The sequence below is a fragment of the Chiloscyllium plagiosum genome, unplaced genomic scaffold, assembly GCF_037043375.1.
Source record: "Chiloscyllium plagiosum isolate Xiang-an unplaced genomic scaffold, Cpla_swu_hap1 HiC_scaffold_19, whole genome shotgun sequence".
Taxonomy (NCBI): Eukaryota; Metazoa; Chordata; class Chondrichthyes; order Orectolobiformes; family Hemiscylliidae; genus Chiloscyllium; species Chiloscyllium plagiosum.
In genome coordinates this window covers 16,105,041-16,123,293 of record NW_028270157.1, presented here as the reverse complement: position 1 = coordinate 16,123,293, position 18,253 = coordinate 16,105,041, and the positions used below count along the sequence as shown (strand labels likewise).

At 43.4% G+C, this 18,253-nt stretch overlaps 1 long non-coding RNA gene across 3 annotated transcripts in view; it reads left to right on the top strand.

The window, feature by feature from the left end:
- LOC122559824 (uncharacterized) overlaps nucleotides 1–18,253 on the top strand; it is a 219,217-nt gene that overhangs the window by 97,809 nt on the left and 103,155 nt on the right. The window contains exon 5 of one of the 3 annotated variants that reach the window (XR_015760379.1): nucleotides 1,825–3,121. The exons of the other annotated variants lie outside the window; for them this stretch is intronic. This is a non-coding gene — a long non-coding RNA (uncharacterized LOC122559824). Of the gene's footprint in view, nucleotides 1–1,824; nucleotides 3,122–18,253 lie in introns of those variants that run through there. 3 annotated transcript variants of the gene reach the window in all.

Below are 18,253 nucleotides of genomic sequence, written 5' to 3'. Positions count from 1 at the left end.
GAGATGGCATCTTGAGATAGTAACTTTAAAATAGTTCTGGGATTTACATATGAAGGAACTGAAACTAACAGTTCGTTCTAAAAGATGAAAGACTTAAGCTAGGTTTGTTTAATATTATATCCCATGACACTGCAATCCTGTTGCTTTAAATTCTGTGTCATATGATTCTGCTCCATAGCCACCTGATGAAGAAGCAGCACTTTGAAAGCTAGTGCTTCCAAATAAACCTGTTGGACTATAACCTGGTGATGTGTGATTTTTAACTTTGTTCACCCCAGTCCAACACCAGCTCTTGCAAATTGGGTCTCAGCCCAGTCGCAAAGATTTCTATTTTTGTGACTTCGTTCGTAATTAAAAGATAACACGGACATGGCATTATTTAAGGAGAATTGTTAAAAAACAACGGTCTAATGGCAAATGGCTCAACACATTCCAAATTCCAGAAGAAAATAGCCCTTTGCAGGAACTTGAACAATTGATTGCTTTAGAGAGGGTGCAGAGGGGATTCACCAGGATGTTGCCTGGGCTGGAGTGATTCAGCTATAAACTGAGAGACTCGATAGGCTGGGTGGTTTTCCTTAGAGCAGAGAAAGCTGAAGAGGAATCTGATTGAGATGTACATAGTTCTGAGGGGCATAGACAGAGAGAAACATTTCCACTTAATAGAGCGGTGAATAACCAGGGGGCACAGTTTTAAGGTAATGAACAAGCGGTTTAGAGGCAATTTGAGGAAAAGTTTTTCCACCCAGAGGGTACTGGGTAATTGGAACTCACTGCCTGAACAGAAGTTGGAGGCAGGAACCCTCATGACATTTAAGAAGTATTGAGATGAACACATGAAATGCCAGAGAATACAAGACTCTGGGCAAAGTCCTGGAAAAAGGGATTAGAATAGACTTGAAGCTTGATGACTGGTTTGAACCTGATGGGCCAAACGATCTATTTCCATTCTGTTTAAAGCCCTAGGACTCTTTCTTAAGAACTTCAAAGAAGCTCTTGAAGAATCATATTGGATTCAAAATGTTAACTCTGTTTCTCTGTCTCCACAGACGCTGCCAGACCTGCTGAGTTTCTCCAGTACTTTCTGTTTTCATTTCAGAGCTGTAGTACCTGCAGTATTTTTCATTTGATAAGAAAAGACAGCCTTGCTTTTCTATTGTGCTGTTCACATGTCTCAAAGCACCTCACAGCCAATTAGACCCTTTTGAAATGTAGTGACTGTAATGATGTTGAAAGCATAGTGGCTAATTTCTCCACTGAGACTCTCACAAACAGTAACGTAATAATAATCAAATTATCTGTTTCTATGATGTTGATTGAGGGATACACATTGATCAAGACAAGGTTAATTCCACAACTTTTCTTTAAAATAGTGCTGAGAGATCCTCTCCAGCCACCCAAGAGGGGAGAGCTTGCAGGTTCCCCTCCAAGCCATCTGGACCTTAGCTCCTACTCTTCACTAGGTCCCTCCCTAACATTACTGTCAAGGCACCTTTATCATATGCTTTGCCGACTCAAAAATTTCGCATAGCACATCTTCCAAGGGTATGGGCAACAAATGTTGGCCCAGCCACCAATACCCACCTCCCATGAAAGAATGAAGTATACGGACTATTGGTTTAACATTTCATCTGTTGGATGGCGCTGTCAACTGCGTAGGACTTCCTCAGTTCTACCCTGGAGTGCCAGGGTGGATTTTTGTGTCCAAGCCCTGAAGTGAGGCCGAAAATGGGTGACTCAGAAGCAAGTACCAGCTGAACCACGGCTGAGTTCATTGATAAAAATCATTGTCGAGAAATACTAATTCTGTTTCCCTTTCCACAGACAGTGCCAGACCTACTGAACATTACAAGGAATCAACTGATCTGACATCTCAGCCTGCTCACTGTTCCCTAATCTGTGTTATCTGTTCATTCGGATTAAATTTCAGGCCTCCAATGGCCTGGTGGTATTTTTGCTTGAGTATTAATGAAGAAACTCAGCTGATGTCATAAAGCCATAGAGATGTAGAGCACAGAAACAGACCATTCGGTCCAACTCGTCCATGCTGACCAGATATCCTAACCTAATCTAGTCCCACCTGCTAGCACCCGGCCCATATCCTTCCAAACCCTTTCTATTCATATACCCATCCAAATGCTCTTAAATGTTACAATTGTACCAGCCTCCATCACTTCCTCTGGCAGCTCATTCCATACACGTACCACCCTCTGCATGAAAAGGTTGCCCCTTAAGTCTCTTTTATATCTTTCCCCTCTCACCCTAAACCTATGCCCCCTAGTTCTGGATTCCCTGACCCCAGGGAAAAGACTTTGCCTATTTACCTTATCCATGCTCCTCATGATTTTATAAACCTCTATAAGGTCACCCCTCACCCTCTGACGCTCCAGAGAAAACAGCCCCAGCCTACTCAACCTGTCCATATAGCTCAAATCCTCAAAGCCTGGTAATATCCTTGTAAATCTTTTCTGAACCCTTTCGAGTTTCACAACATCCTTCCACTAGGAAAGAGACCAGAATTGCATGCAATATTCCAAAAGTGGCCTAACCAATGTCCTGTACAGCTGCAACATGATCTTCCAACTCCTATACTCAATGGTTTGACTGTTAAAGGAAAGCATACCAAATACCTTCTTCACTATCCTATCTACCTGCAACTCTACTTTCAAGGAACTATGAATCTGCACTCCAAGGTCTCTTTGATCAGCAACACTCCCTAGGACATTACTGTGCAGCACCTTGCATTTATCTAACTTAAACTCCATTCAAATCCTGCCATGGCAGATGGTGGAATTTGAATTCAATAAAGAAACTAGAATTAAGGAAGACCATGAACTGATTCTCAGGAATAATCCACCTGGATTTACTAATGACCTTTTGTGGAAGGAAATGTGTCATCCTTAGCTGGTCTGGTCTTGACCCTTAACTGACCTCTGGGCAATTAGGGATGGGCAGTAACTGCAGGCCTTCCCAGCGATGCCCTCAAACCCATGACTGAACAATTTTTAAAAACTTAAAAAGGTGTTGAAGTGTTTCATTAAAATCAGTTAATTTTGTACATTTTATTTTTGGTAGAGGTATGTGAACAGAAAATTATGTCCTTAAATAAATAGATTTTTCCATACCCGCATATTGAATTCAATTAATGATGCAGTTTACAGAATTACAGCCTCGTGAGAAAGGATAAAAATCTGTCACTGATTAATGTTGGTTTCAGATCACTTGATTGCTTGACCCCTGTGACACCAGCTTTTACAGCTTGAACACTTTCACTGATAACCAGTTAAAAGAAGCTGTCTGCCTACTCTGAATGTACAATTGGAATTTTGAAAACCATGACTCAATTTCCTGCTGAGAAATGAGCAGATCATAAAAGTGCCTGCTTGTGCCCTTAACCCCATGTTTTCCTCAGAATTGTTGGTAGGTAATCAGGAGATCCCGTCCCCCAAGAGATTCCAGCTCCAGATCCTCATATTTCCTTGGACACAGAACCAGGAGGAGGCCTTTGAAATCTTCGCGGCTAGTCAGCCATTTTGTTGACTCAAGCCTGACCTGGACTGCAACTTTATGCACAACAACAATAACTTGCATTTACAGAGCACCTTTACTTTGGTTAAGTGTTCCCCCAGGATACTTGATGGAAGGGGTTCTCAAAATAACATTTGGTATCGAGCCAGCCAGCCAGTTCTGCTATAACGCAGTAGTTCCTTTCTTGAGCAATCCCGTGTGATAGGAAAATCATGCAACAGCAACTCCATTTAAACTAATGAGGTCAGAATGGCATTATAACCAATACATGCTTTAAAATATTGTGTTTTAGAAACAGTGTCCTCAATTCATCAATCGTGTTATAGAAAATTTGTGTTGATGAAACGCACATTATAGCAGAGCGACTTGTTATGTGAGGCCAGGTAATCAAAAGATTGTTCAAAGAGGTAAGGAACATCTTTGAACGAGGAGGGGTACAGCATTTTTGGGAGGGAATTATTTGGCCGCCAATGATGGAATGGTGGAAATCAGAGGCAGGAGCAAATTGGAGAATTGGAGGGTTATAGGGCTGGAGGAGAATAATGAGGTAAGGAGGGGGTGACATCATTGAAGGATTTGAAAACAAGGATGAGAATTTTAAAATTGAGATCTTTACTCCATCCCCTTTGATTGATTGAAGTCATTAAGATCTATCCACCTCTGTGTTGAAAGGCCAAATCAGTCTCCAGGAACCTACCTTTAAGGAAAAAGAAACACAGATATTCATAGTCATAAGTAACTGATCTACAATGGTAGATAAAAACAGAACACACCCCTAAACCCTGCTGCCCAACTCATAATCCAAACCAAGTCTGAAGAAAAGTCATATTGGACTCAAAACATTAACTCTGTGTCTGACTCCACAGATTCAGCATTTTCTGTGTTTGTTTCATATCTCCAGAATCTGCAGTATTTTATTTGACTGAATAATTCCAAAGAGGGGAGGTAATGTGGCTGAGGGGAAATTCTACAAGAGGAGACAACTCAAATGATGAAAAAGCAAAAGACCTAGGCCATGCTCTCCATGTAGCAGGCTTCTTTAAATAGAAAGAACAATGTTCCTTTAGGCTCCGATTAACCTAGCAGGGCAGCTTCACTGCAGAATATGATTTTGTCACACTGATCACAGACGCTCAGCTTTTTCCATGCCACGTGCCAAGTAGTTACACAATGGTAAAGTCAGAGACACAAGACAACCCAGTTCCCTGTGAAAAGACATGAAATGTGCTGATACTGCACTTTCACACAGCATGGAAAGTGGGTTGTCTTTCTAAAAGTGGAGAGTGGTAACTCTTTACTTTCTTGCATCACACTGTCACAGGTAAGCTAGAAGACAGTAAATGATCCCAGCCATATCATGTTATTCATATGTTTAATGCATTCAATAGCCACCCCCACAGCCCACGATACTGAAATGACTATTTACATTGATTTAACATCAGGATCCTATGACTTGTTAAAGTGTTTTGCCACCAATTCAATGCTTCTCAAATGTAATCTCTATCATAATGTAATCTCTATCATAATGTAAGAAAGGGTGTAGCTAATTTTCACACAACAATCTCACACAAAATCTGCAGGAAAATAAATGACCTGATCATCTGTTTTATTAATGTTGTTTAAGGAGGAAATAATATTTAGAATACTTCAGATCTCCTTGGTTTTTCTTCAAAATAACACCATGGGATATTGCTCTATCCAATGTATGCAGCACAGTGGCTCAGAGGTAACACTGCTGCCTTAGAATGCCAGGGACCTGGGTTTGATTCCACCCTCAGGCGACTGTTTGTATGGAATTTGCACATTCTTCTTGTGTCAGCATGGGTTTCCTCCAGGTGCTCTGGTTTCTTGCCACAGTCCAAAGCGTTAGGTGGATTGGATGTGCTAAATTGTTCATAGTGTCCAGGGATGTGTAGGTTAGGTCACTTAGCCACAGGAAATGCAGGGTTACAGGCGTAGGTTAGGGGATGGGTCTGGAAGGGATGCTCTTCGGAGGGTTGGTATGGATCTTGATGGGCTGAATGACCTGTTTCCACATACTGTGGGTTTTATGATTCAGTGATCCATGAGATGGCCAACGAGTTTTAGCAGCTCATCTAAAAGACAAGTGTGCTGTACTCCCTTCATATTGCAAATTGATTTATTGTTGTCATGTACCGACATACAGTGCAAAGTGTTTTTTTGTGTTCTATACAGGCAGATTGTACGATGCAAAGTGAATCAGGATAACAGAACAAAGTGCAGAATACAGTGTTACAGCTGCAGAGAAGGTGTAGAGAGAAAGATCAGAATTTACATTTGAGACGTCTGTTCAAAAGTCTGATATTAGGGGGGAAGAAGCTGTTCTTGAATCTGTTGATACCTGTATTCAAACCTTTATACCTTCTGCTGGACGGAAGAGGGTGGTAGAAATTAAAAATGGGGTAGGAGGAGTCTTTAACTGTGTTGGATGCTTTCCGAAGCCAGGAAAAAATATAGGTGAAGTCAGTGGATAATTTGCGTGATGGACTGGGCTGCGTTCACGACCCTGTGTAGTTTGGTGCTGTCTTGGGAAGAGCAGTTACCCTACCATGCTGTGATGCATCCAGATAGAATGCTTTCAAGGGGGCATCTATAAAAATTGGTAAGCGTCTCTGTGGACATGCTGAATTTCCTTAGCCTCCCAAGACATTGTTGTGCTTTTTTGACCATCACATCGATGTAGGTGGACCAGGACAGATTGTCAGTGATCATCACTCCCAGAAACTTGAGGCTCTCACCCATCTCGGAGTTAAGAGATGTGTTTGTTCGGAATTATGGTGTTGCAGGTGGAACTGTGGTCAATAAGTAGGAACCTGACGAAGTATCCTTGTTATCCAAATGTTCCAGAGATGAGTGTACAGCCAGGAAGATGGTGTCTGCTGTGAACATGTTGCACCATTAGGCAAATTGCAAAGGATCAAGGCAATCTGGGAGGCTGGAGTTAATGTGAGCCATGACTAACCTCTCGAAGCACTTCATATTGATGGAGGTCAGAGCCACTGGGTGGTAACCATTGAGGAACGCTGCACGGTTTTTCCTTGGCGAATGTTGGTGGTTTTCTTGAAGCAGGTGGGAACTTCAGAATCATAGTAAGGAGAGGTTGAAGATGTCTATGAATACTCTGCCAGCGGGTCCGCACAGGATCTGAGTGCACAGCCGAAGAGTCCACCCAGGCCAGTCACTTTCCATGGGTTCACTCTCAGGAAGGCCGATCTAACATCTACAGCAGTGACCGTGGGTACAGCTGCATCCGAGGCTATTGGGATAGCTGACATCATTTCACTGACCTTCCATTCAAAATGACCATAGAATACATTGAGCTCATCAAGTTAAGGATATATTGTTACCCACGATTCTGTTCAACTTTGCTTTATAGCCCTTTATGTCGTGTAAGCCTTGCCACAAATGATGGATGTTTATGTGGTCCAATGGGTCTCAACCTTAGTTTGGTATTGCCTCTTGGCGTATCTGATGGCCTTTCTCCTGTATAGGTCATGGTTGTCCGACTTGAACATCTCAGACGTAAATTCCATAAGGATTGGGTCTCTCAGTTCATCCATGGTTTCCAGTTGATGAATGTTCAAATTAACTTCATCAGCATACACTTACACACTTACTAATGAAGTCTGTAACGGTAGTGGTATACTCATTTAATTTGGCAGCTGAGTTCTTGAATACGGGCCTGTCCACTCTAAGCAGTCCCATGGAAGCCCTTCTGTTGCCTCAGACCAAGACTGCATTATTTTCTGTACTGGGTCCTCATGCTTCAATTTCTGCTTGTAAAGGAGGATGAGCACCGCGCTGTGATCTGATTTTCCAAAATGCGGACGGGGAATGGAGCGGTAGGCATCTTTGATGGTGTACAGCAATGGTCAAGGGTTTTCGGACCTCTAGTGGGTCAGGAGATGTGTTGACGGTATTTTATTTGCATGTTCTTGAGGTTGGCCGGTTAAAGTCATGTGCTAGGATGTACAAAGCCTTGATGTATTCTGTATCAAGATTGTTTGTTGTGTTGTATACTTCACCAAGTGTACTCTTCACTTCAACATAAGTTGGAATTAAGATGGCTGTCAGGACAGCGGAGGTGAACTTACCCTGCAGATAGTAGGGATGGCACTTAACTGTAATATAGTTTTGGGTCAGGGGAGCAGTAGCTCACTAGGATCGCTACATCTGAGCACCAGACAATGTTTGTTAGGATGTCCCTTCTGCCCCTGGCCATGCCCGAGGACTGTGAGCAGTCCTTTCAGTGAACAGAGAAACCTTCAGGTTGTAAGGCACAGTCAGGTGTGGCAGGAGCAAGCCATGTCTCTGTAAAACATATCTCTCAATTCTCTATGAAAATAACTATCTAATTTAGCAAATCTTTAATACCAAGTAGCTCTGATTTTATTTGAACAATATTCAAACAAGTCATGTCAAAAATGTATTAAAAATATTGAAATTAGCTTTGACCTAAGTGTGTCTCCCCAGTTAGTGCTTTGTAAATTCGACTTCTCTTTAAGTCCATCCATTTTGTTCTCAATGGCCTGGACATTTTCCAGACGTATTCTGGGCAGGGGGCATTTAAAACCCTGAAATTTCAGTCTCACCTGAAGTCCAGCGGGTCTCCCACATTTTCTGGGTAGGTGGCCACTCTTCATTGATCCCGGGTGAGGGTGAGGGAAGTTTGCTGCTCCATGAGGTTAGTATGCTCCACATGGGGTACTGGGCACCAACCATGGTCTTGAGCATTCCACGGGGTCTAGTGGCCAGTTTGGTCAGGCCACCTCGATGTCAGGTCACCATGGGGCCAGGTCTTAATCCCCCGCGCTGGTTGGGCCTCAGTTCCGAGTTTCCACGAGATCGGGGAGATCGGCCTGCGAGAGGCTTGAAGACTGCTAGGCTTGCAGGGTAATTCCTGATGAAGGGCTCTTGCTCAAAACATCGATTCTCATGCTCCTCAGATGCTGCCTGACCTGCTGTGCTTTTCCAGCACCACACTCTTGACTCTGATCTCCAGCATCTGTAGTCCTCACTTTCTCCTTGCAGGGCAAGTAGGTGCATCCATTGGGGACTGGGCACTAGTGCTCCAGGGGATCTTGCAGTTGGTCCAGTTGAGTTTCCTCGATGTCGGGTCACTATAGGGTCAGGTCTTGTTCCTGCGCTCCTCGAGGTTTGGTTCAGGTTTCCATGAGGAGGTCAGGGTTGCCAGAAGCCAGTTGGCCCTTAATTCCCCTGGGCTTTTGGTTCCAACATCGGTTGTAGAATCTTTAAACCTGAAAGTAGATTTAAGAGAACATTGTTAGTAATTCTGATAGACTTAGAATTGAGGTTTAAGAGAGCAGAATGATTCTTAGATATGTAAGAATAAGATCTGCTGTAGACAGCTCACAAAATGCCGCCACACTATGGTGCCGTCTTGAATAGAATGGAGTGTCAATCAGGATTTACTCATCAGATTGACCTGGTACCCACAAACCTCGGAATCTAATTCTGTGGGTGCGTGTTGTGCGGACATTGGCTTTCACGTTTCGTAAATTACTTGAACAGCTGTAAAACATTGTGTCCCTATGGTAATAAAAGATGCTATATAATGCATGATTTGGAGATCCATTTAAACCTGTTGGACTATAACCTGGTGTTGTGTGATTTTTAACTATATAAACGCAAGTTTTCCTTTTCATTGGCTCAAGTTTTCTCTCATCTGCATATTTTTAGTGTCAGAGAGGGTCTAAGAGCACACATGGTAATTTTGTTGAAAGCTGGATTTGGTGTGCTGGAGGAACTGGCTGGTGCTTGGTGTGCCTGTGTGATGAGGAATGAGAAGTTGTAATTTCTTCACCCAGCAGTGAAAATACTTTGGCTATTGCACAATATGCAGAATATGCTGATTGAAAATTTACAATGCATATCGAACTGCTTTGTGCTAAGCTGGGCAGACAGTGCAGTGTGTTAGGACACTTGGATAGGTTTTCAGTTCACATTAAACGCGCTTTTCATCATCCTAATATAGAAGGTGACCAGACGTCAAAGCACTTTAATTAAATCTCGGCAGGATTTACAATCACCTATCCTCAGTCCTCTGCAGAGAAACATCAAAGTAGATCATGTCTTTCAAAATGGAAGTCTCGTTTACACGATTAATTTTGCATGAACTAATCTATTTAGATCAATGATTGTTTTGGTAAACATTTCTTTCAGGTAGACTTTGATTTTTGAGTCACTAAGGAAGTGAAGAATGTGAATGCACTGATGACAGCTCACATCATCATGACCATTTGTGGACATACACATGAAGCATCCCGTGTACTTCAGACAACATGTCATTGATTCATGAGGAGTAACTGGATTGAATTCCAGTTCAGAGTGACTCGGACGCAGAGTCTACTGATTACAGGTAGAATTTTCAAGGAGTGAAATCACATAGAGTCATAGTCATAGAGATGAACAGCACAGAAACAGACCCCTCAGTCCAACTTGCCGACCAGATATCCTAATCTAATCTAGTCCCATTTGCCAGATCTTCTCAAAGATCCATCCCACCCTGGCAAGGTTTTTCGACAACCTCGACCATCGGGGAGAAGGTACAGAAGTCTAAACACACGCACCAGCTGGTTTTGTAACAGTTTCCACCTTACTGTTGTTAGAATACTGAATGGACTCACAAACTCTTAACATTCGCCTGTACCTGTGTTTTTGCTTTTGCCGCTGTTTACCTATCATTTACCATCTGTGCTACTTAACTCTGTGATCTGCCAGTATTGCTCACAAGACAAAGCTTTTCACTGTGCCTCGGTACACATGACAATAAATTCAATTCAATTCAATTCAGCACTTGGCCCATATCCCTCTTAACCCATCCCATTCATATACCCATCCAGATGTCTTTTAAATGCTACAATTGTATCAGCCTTCATCACTTCCTCTGGCAGCTTATATGCACGACCATCTGCATGAAAAGGTTGCTCTTAGGACCCTTTTATATCTTTCCCCTCTCACCCTAAACCTATGCCTCTCTAGTTCTGGACTCCATCACCCAAGGGAAAAGGCCTTGTCCATTTATCCTATCCATGCCCCTCATGATTTTATAAACTTCCGTAAGGTCACTCCTCAGCCTCCAATGCTCCAGGGAAAACAGCCTCAGCCTATTCAGCCTCTCCCTATAGCGCAAATCCTCCAACCCTGGCAATATCAATCTTCAATTCTTCTGTTGAAAAATGTGGTGCTGGAAAAACACAGCAGGCAAGGCAGCATCCGAGGAGCAGGAGAATCAACGTTTCGGGCATAAGCCCTTCTTCAGGAATGAGGCTGGTGTGCCAAGCGGGCTGAGATAAAAGGTAGGGGGGAGGGAATTTGGGAGAGGGGCGCTGGGAATACGATAGGTGGAAGGAGGTGAGGGTGAGGGTGATAGGCCGGAGAGGGGGTGGGGGCGGATAGGTCGGGAAGAAGATTGCAGGACAAGAGGGCGGTGCTGAACCCAAGGGTTGGGACTGAGATAAGGTGGGGGGAGGGGAAACAAGGAAGCTGGAGAAATCTACATTCATCCCGTGTGGTTGGAGGGTTCCTAGGCGGAAGATGAGGCGCTCTTCCTCCAGGCGGAGTGGGAGGGGGAGCTAAAGTGTTCAGCAACGGGGTGGTTGGGTTGATTGGTGCGGGTGTCCCAGAGGTGTCCCCCGAAGCGTTCTGCAAGTAGGCGGCCTGTCTCCCCAATGTAGAAGAGAACACTTTAGCTCCCCCTCCCACTCCGCCAATGACATGCAGGTCCTTGGCCTCCTCCATCGCCAGACCCTGGCCACACGACGCCTGAAGGAAGAGGCCTCATCTTCCGCCTAGGAAGCCTCCAACCACACAGGATGAATGTAGATTTCTCCAACTTCCTCATTTCCCCTCCCCCCACCTTACGTCAGTCCCAACCCTCGGATTCAGCACCGCCCTCTTGACCTGCAATCTTCTTCCCGACCTATCCGCCCCCACCCGCTCTCCGGCCTATCACCCTCACCCTCACCTCCTTCCACCTATCGTATTCCCAGCACCCCTCCCCCAAATTCCCTCCCCCTACCTTTTATCTCAGCCCACTTGGCACACCAGCCTCATTCCTGAAGAAGGGCTTATGCCCGAAACGTCGATTCTCCTGCTCCTTGGATGCTGCCTGGCCTGCTGTGTTTTTCCAGCGCCACATTTTTCAACTCTGGTACTCCAGCATCTGCAGTCCTCACTTTCTCCTTCAATTCTTCTGCTCAAGCATTAACTTTTATTTTAACCAACTGCATGAACAAAGAAGTAAAAAAGATTTACAGCCCAGGCACAGGCTCTTCGGCCCTCCAAGCCTGAGCCGATCCAAATCCACTGTCTAAGTCTAATACCCAATTCCTAAGGATCTGTATCCCTCTGCTCCCCACCTACTCATGCGTCTGTCCAGACGCACATTAAATGAATCTACCGTGCCTGCCTCTACTACCTCTGGTGGCAACATGTTCCAAGCACCTACCACCCTCTGTGTAAAGTACCTTCCGCGTATATCCCCCTGAAGCTTTCTCCCCTCATCTTGAATGCGTGGCCTCTCGTTATTGAATCCCTCGCCCTGGGAAAAAGCTTATCTCTATCCACCCTGTCTATACCCTTCATGATTTTGTAAACCTCAATCAGGTTCCTCCCTCAATCTAGTTTTTTCTCATGAAAACAATCCTAACCTACTCAACCTCTCTTCATAGCTAGCACCTTCCATACCAGACAACATCCTCTTAAACCTTCTCTGTACCCTCTCCAAAGCGTCCACATCCTTTTGGTAATGTGGTGACCAAAACTGTACACAATATTCTAAATACAGCTGAACCAAAGTCTTGTACAATTTTAACATTACCTGCCAGCTCTTATACTCAATACCATGTTCCAATGAAGGCAAGCTTAACCAAATGCCTTCTTGACCATTCTATCCACTTGTGCAGCCACCTTCAGGGTACAATGGACCTGAACACCCAGATCTCTATGCTCATCAACATTTCTTAAGGCTCTTCCCTTTACAGTATAGTTCGCTCTAGAATTAGACTTCCCAAAATGCATCACCTCACATTTGCCTGGATTGAACTCCATCTGCCACTTCTCCGCCCAACTCTCTCGTCTATCTATATTCTCCCTTATTCTTTGACAGTCCCCTAGGATTTCTGCTATTCTGACAATCTTCATGTCATCTGCAAACCTACTGATTAGACCACCAATGCCCTCTTCCAGATCACTTATGTATATCACAAACAAGAGTGGCCCCAGCACTGATCCCTGTGGAACACCACTGGTCACCTTTCTCCATTTCAAGGAATTCCCTTCAACTACTACTCTCTCTCCTGTAGCTCAACCCGTTCTTTATCCACCTAGCTAGAACACCCTGCACACCGTGTGACTTAACTTTCTCCATTAGTTTACCATGGAACCTTATCAAACAACCTTACTAAAGTCCATATATAAGACATCTACAGCTCTTCCTTCCTCTATCAACTCGGCCACTTCCTCAAAGAACTCTGTTAAGTTGGTAAGGCACAATCTCCCCCGCACAAAACCATGTTGCCTATCACTGATAACCCCATTCTTTTCCAAATATAAATAGATTCTATCCCTCAGTACCTTCTCCAGAAACTTTCCCACCACTGACATCAGGCTCACTGGTCTGTAGTTACCTGGAATATCCCTACTACCCTTCTTGTACAGGGGACAACATTAGCAACTGTCCAGTCCTTCGGCACTGAAGGATGTGGAGGCATTGTGAGCTTTCAGAGTCAATATCATTCCTATATAGCATCTATACCCCAGTACAGCCCTTCCCTATGCAACATTTTTGCTATAGCTTTCTAACTTTTTTTACTCAGGGGTGATGTGTGTATGGAAAGAGCTGCCAGAGGAGGTGGTGGATTACAATTACAACTTTTAAACAACATCTGGATGGATACATGAATAGGAAAGGTTTAGAGGGATAAGGGCCAAATGCTGGCAAAAGGGATTGGATATGCTTAGGATATCTGATCAGTGTGGACAAGTTGGACTGAAGGGTCTGTTTCATGCTGTATAACTGTATGACTCTATAACTATGGTTCAGTCAGGAGCATCTCTGTATCAGCAAATTCCAGGTTCAAGTCCTGCTCAAGGAATGCAATTTCTGAATCTGGACGTACACTCCAGTGTGATACTGAGGGAGTGCTGCATGGCTGGAGGAGCTGTCCCCCAATCAGACTTCAATTTGATGCCATATCTGCCCTCTTATGTGGGTGTCTTCAAAGGACAGCTGGGAGTACCCCTCAGTGCGTTGGAAATATTCATTCCTTGATTAACATTACACTTGGTTTTGACAGTTTTGTTTATTAGTTTTAAAAGTATTGGGTTGGTGGCAGGGCTGGAGGAGTTTTTGACTGACTGTCAAGAATTGGATACTAAAGAGACTGTATATTGTTCATTTGGACATGAGGTGGGCAATGGAAGATCGACGTGTGGGGGATGGGGCAATTGGAAGCAGGAGATCATGTGATGACACCTGCAGGAAGATGTCTGGTTGAAGTTGGGAACCGTAGACCTCACTGCTGCAAAGAAACTAACCAATGCTCTGTAGTGTGGCAATAATGGCCTTTTAAGCATGTAACAAAGTACAGCATATCTGATTTAATTGGCTCTTTTTTTCATTTCTGGTGATCTTAAATCCATTTATCGAATCGAGTCAACTTGATGATTAATTTATGTAACAGATCTTACAAATTCAACACCATAAGGTGTTCAGGTGATCCCCAATGTTCAACATATTATGACAGCAATTAACATTTTCACATTTTCAGTTCCCAACAGACTCATTCATTCAACACTTTTTCCTATGAGTAATTGTGAGAGATATTTTTAAGGAAACACAGGCTATAGTGCTTTCTCTAAAACACGGAGTTTCCACGTCACCTTAAAAACTACAGTTGACTGCTTTGCCTATATCTAAAATGGTGCACCACAAGTTACAAGTTTGAGCGTAAATGGACTCCCCCCTCAAACATTGTGGTGACTTTGTGTCCGTTAGTAGCAGCAAACCTTTCATTGTTCACCACAATTGGCTTCACAAAATCCAGACCATTCTACCTTTGAACCTTCAAATAAATATTCCTTTCCTTTTGCTATGTCTTAGATCAGTGCTCCACCATTGTCCTTTTACAAAGTTAAAATTAGATTAGATTGTGGAAACGGGCCCAACAAGTCCACAACCACCCCCCAAAGAGTAATCCATCCAGACCCATTTCTCTCTGACTACTGCACCTAACTCCATGGGCAATTTAGCATGGCCAATTCACCTGACCAGCACATCTTTTAAAATGTGGGAAGTAACCCACACAGACACAGGGAGAATGTGCAAACTCCACACAGATAGTCACCCAAGGCTGGAATTGAACCTAGGTCCGTGGTGCTATGAGACAGAAGTGCTAACCACTGAGCCACCACACTGCCCCTTTTTGCAAACATTGCTGGATACCCTGTATCGAGGTACAGTCAGTTCTTCTACAATGTGATGATTGTGTCCTTGTGCAATCCTGCGTTATAGAAAAATCGTGTTTTGGAAATAGTGCTTAAAGTATTGGCGCTGTAAAAGTTTGCACTTTACAAATAGCATCCCCGATTCATCAATCGCGTTACAGTGAGTTCGCATTAAGGAAACACACGTAATAACAGAACAACCTTTACAACATTTTCATTTATTTCCTTCTTTGAGCTAGGATTCTACGATTGACGGAGGGAGATAGTGATATAGTGGTATCATTACTGTACTTGTAATCCAGAGTTCTAGCTTAACATTCTGGGGACATGAGTTTGAATCCCACCACAGCAGATTGTGAAATTTGAATTTAATGAACATCTGGAACAATAAAAAATGATCTATGTTTTGACCATGTAACCACAATCAAATTGTTCTAATTACCTGCCTGATTCACTAATGTCCTTTAGATAGGGAGGCTGTAGAAAGACTTAGACAGGTTAGCAGAGTGGGCAAAGAAGTGGCAGATGAAATGCCATGTGGGAAAGTGTGAGGTCATGCGCTTTGGTAGGAAGAATAGAGGCATGGACTAGTTTCTAAATGGGAAGAAAATTCAGAAATCAGAATGGAAAGGGAACTTGGGAGTCCTTGTCCAGGTTTCTTTTAATGTAAGCTCGCAAGTTAAGTCAGTAGTTAAGAAGGCCAATACAATGTTGTCATTCATCTCGAGAGGACTAGAATATAAAATGAGGGATGTACTTCTGAGGCTTTATAAGGCTCTCGTCAGACTACGTTTAGAGTATTGTGAGCCATTTTAGGCTCCATACCTGAGGAAGGATGTATCGTTCCTGGAGTAGGTCCAGAGGAGGTTCGTGAGAATGATCCCAGGAATGAAAGGCTTCACACTTGGGGAACGTTTGAGGACTCTGGAACTATACTTGATGGAGTTTAGAAGGATGAGGGGGATCTGATTGAAACTTACAGATTACTGAATGGCCTGGACAGAGTGGATGTTGGGAAGATGTTTCCATTGGCAGGAGAGACGAGGACCCGAGGGCTTAGCCTTAGAGTAAAGGGAAGACCTTTCAGAATGGAGACAAGGAGAAGCTTCTTCAGCCAGAGAGTGGTGAATCTATGGAATTCATTGCCACAGAAGGCTGTGGAGGCCAGGTCATTCAATATATTTAAAACAGAGATAGGTAAGTTCTTGAGTATCAAGAGGATCAAAGGTTACGGTGAGAATGCAGGAAAATGGGGTTGAAATGCCTATTAGCCATGAATGAATGGCAGTGCAGACTCGATGGGCTGAATGGCCTAATTTTTGCTCGTATGTCTTATAGTCTTATGATCCTGTGGAAATCTGCCACCCTTCCCTGGTCTCGCCTACATGTGACTCCAGCAATGTGATTGATTCTTAACTGCCCTCTGGGCAATAAATTCTGCCCTAGCCAGCATGACCTCATTGGACGAATGAATTTTTAAGAATCTATCATAATCCTAAACTGGTGTGTGGGTCTCACCATTGTCATTTTCTCCATCCTTTGTGAGAGAGCTTTCAGCCAACTTGTCCTTTGGCACTCTCTCCTCAAACACGTGAATTTGTAGTTCATCTTTCCTCCTCTCTCAAGCCTTCCTCAAAGCTACTCAAACTGTTGGGGAATGGGTCTGAGTGGGTTACTCTTCGGAGGGTTGGTGTGGACTTGTTGAGCCGAAGGACCTGTTTCCACACTGTAGGGATTCTATGAAATATTCCAATTCTGGCCTCTTGGGCAACATCAAGTTCCTTTTCTTCACCCTTGGTGGCTGTGCCTTCAACTGCCAAGACGCCAAGCTGTGGAGTCCTCTCCCTAAGCATCTCTGTCTCTTCATACCTCCTCCTTCAACATGCTCCTCAGAGTCTAATTCTTCCACCAAGCTTTTGGTCACTTTCTTTAATATCCCTTTCCACAGCTTGGTGTCACGTACAGTCTGATCGATGTCCTGTGTCCATTCTTGTTCACTTTGTTACAGCTGCCCTATGAATGTAAGTTGTCTTTATATTTCTATACAATGCTTTCTCTCATGTGCACTGATTCTGTGTGTGCTGTTGCTTGGGTCCAACCACATACTGTGAATCACCTCAAGACGTTTTGTCATGTTTTAGGCTCGATATAAACATAATGTATTGTTGGTGTAAGGATAATCACAGTAATTGATGTAAATAAAATCCTCTAAAGCATCAGTGTCACAATTTTCTTCGCTTCACGTCTCCAGCATTGATGTGACCCAGCTAAAAAAACTCTTATTTCTGTACTGTGATATCATCCGGCCTAGAGACTGGTAATTGCCTCTGATTCTAAGGCAGGTGCCTACTAATGCATTTCTATGTCACTTCAGTTAAGGATAATTACTTGTAAAGTCACTTATTCAGTAAGTCCGTGACGTCATTTGATTACACTGTTTGATATCTTACATCCTTTGTTTCATCTCTATTGAAATGCAAATATTGTGAGGCTCTGTGACACTCTGAATACAGATCACAGTCGAGGACATGCAAATGATTTCACTTTTCTCTCCCACCAAGGCTACTAAATTGACAAGCACCAAATTCTTCAGTGCAACAGTAACAAAGAGCAGACTAAATTATTTACAGCTTTGCTTTATTTACACTAACACCACAGTACTGTCTGTGAGCTGAAACGAGTAATTCTAGAGGATAGCAGTTACTTAGCTTGATGTGTCTGTCAGAGTTTGCCTTGAGCTGTGTGGAACTAATTGAGAGGTAGTGATTGCTTTGATGTGGACTTTGAACTGACACCTGGGAAAGTGCACAAATTCCAAGAGCTGGTCTTTGGTTGTGTAAGAGGGTCATGTTCATTTATAGGTAGCTTTTGGTCACTTTTCTTGTACACACTTCTTGGGAAATAAGGCAGGGCAGCTGACTGAGGTGTCAGTGGGGGAGCACTTTGGGGCCAGCAACATAATCCTGGTAGATTTAAAATAGTGATGGAAAAGGATAGACAAGATCTAAAAGTTGAAGTTCTAAATTGGAGAAAGGCCAATTTTGATGGATATTAGGCAAGAACTTTCAAAAGCTGATTAGGCGCAGATGTTTGTAAAGGGATGGCTGGAAAATAGGAAGCCCTCAGAAATGAGATAACAAGAATCCAGAGAAAGTGTATTCCTGTTAGGGTGAAAGGAGGGCCTGAAGAAGGGCTGATGCCCGAAACATCGATTCTCCTGCTCCTTGGATGCTGC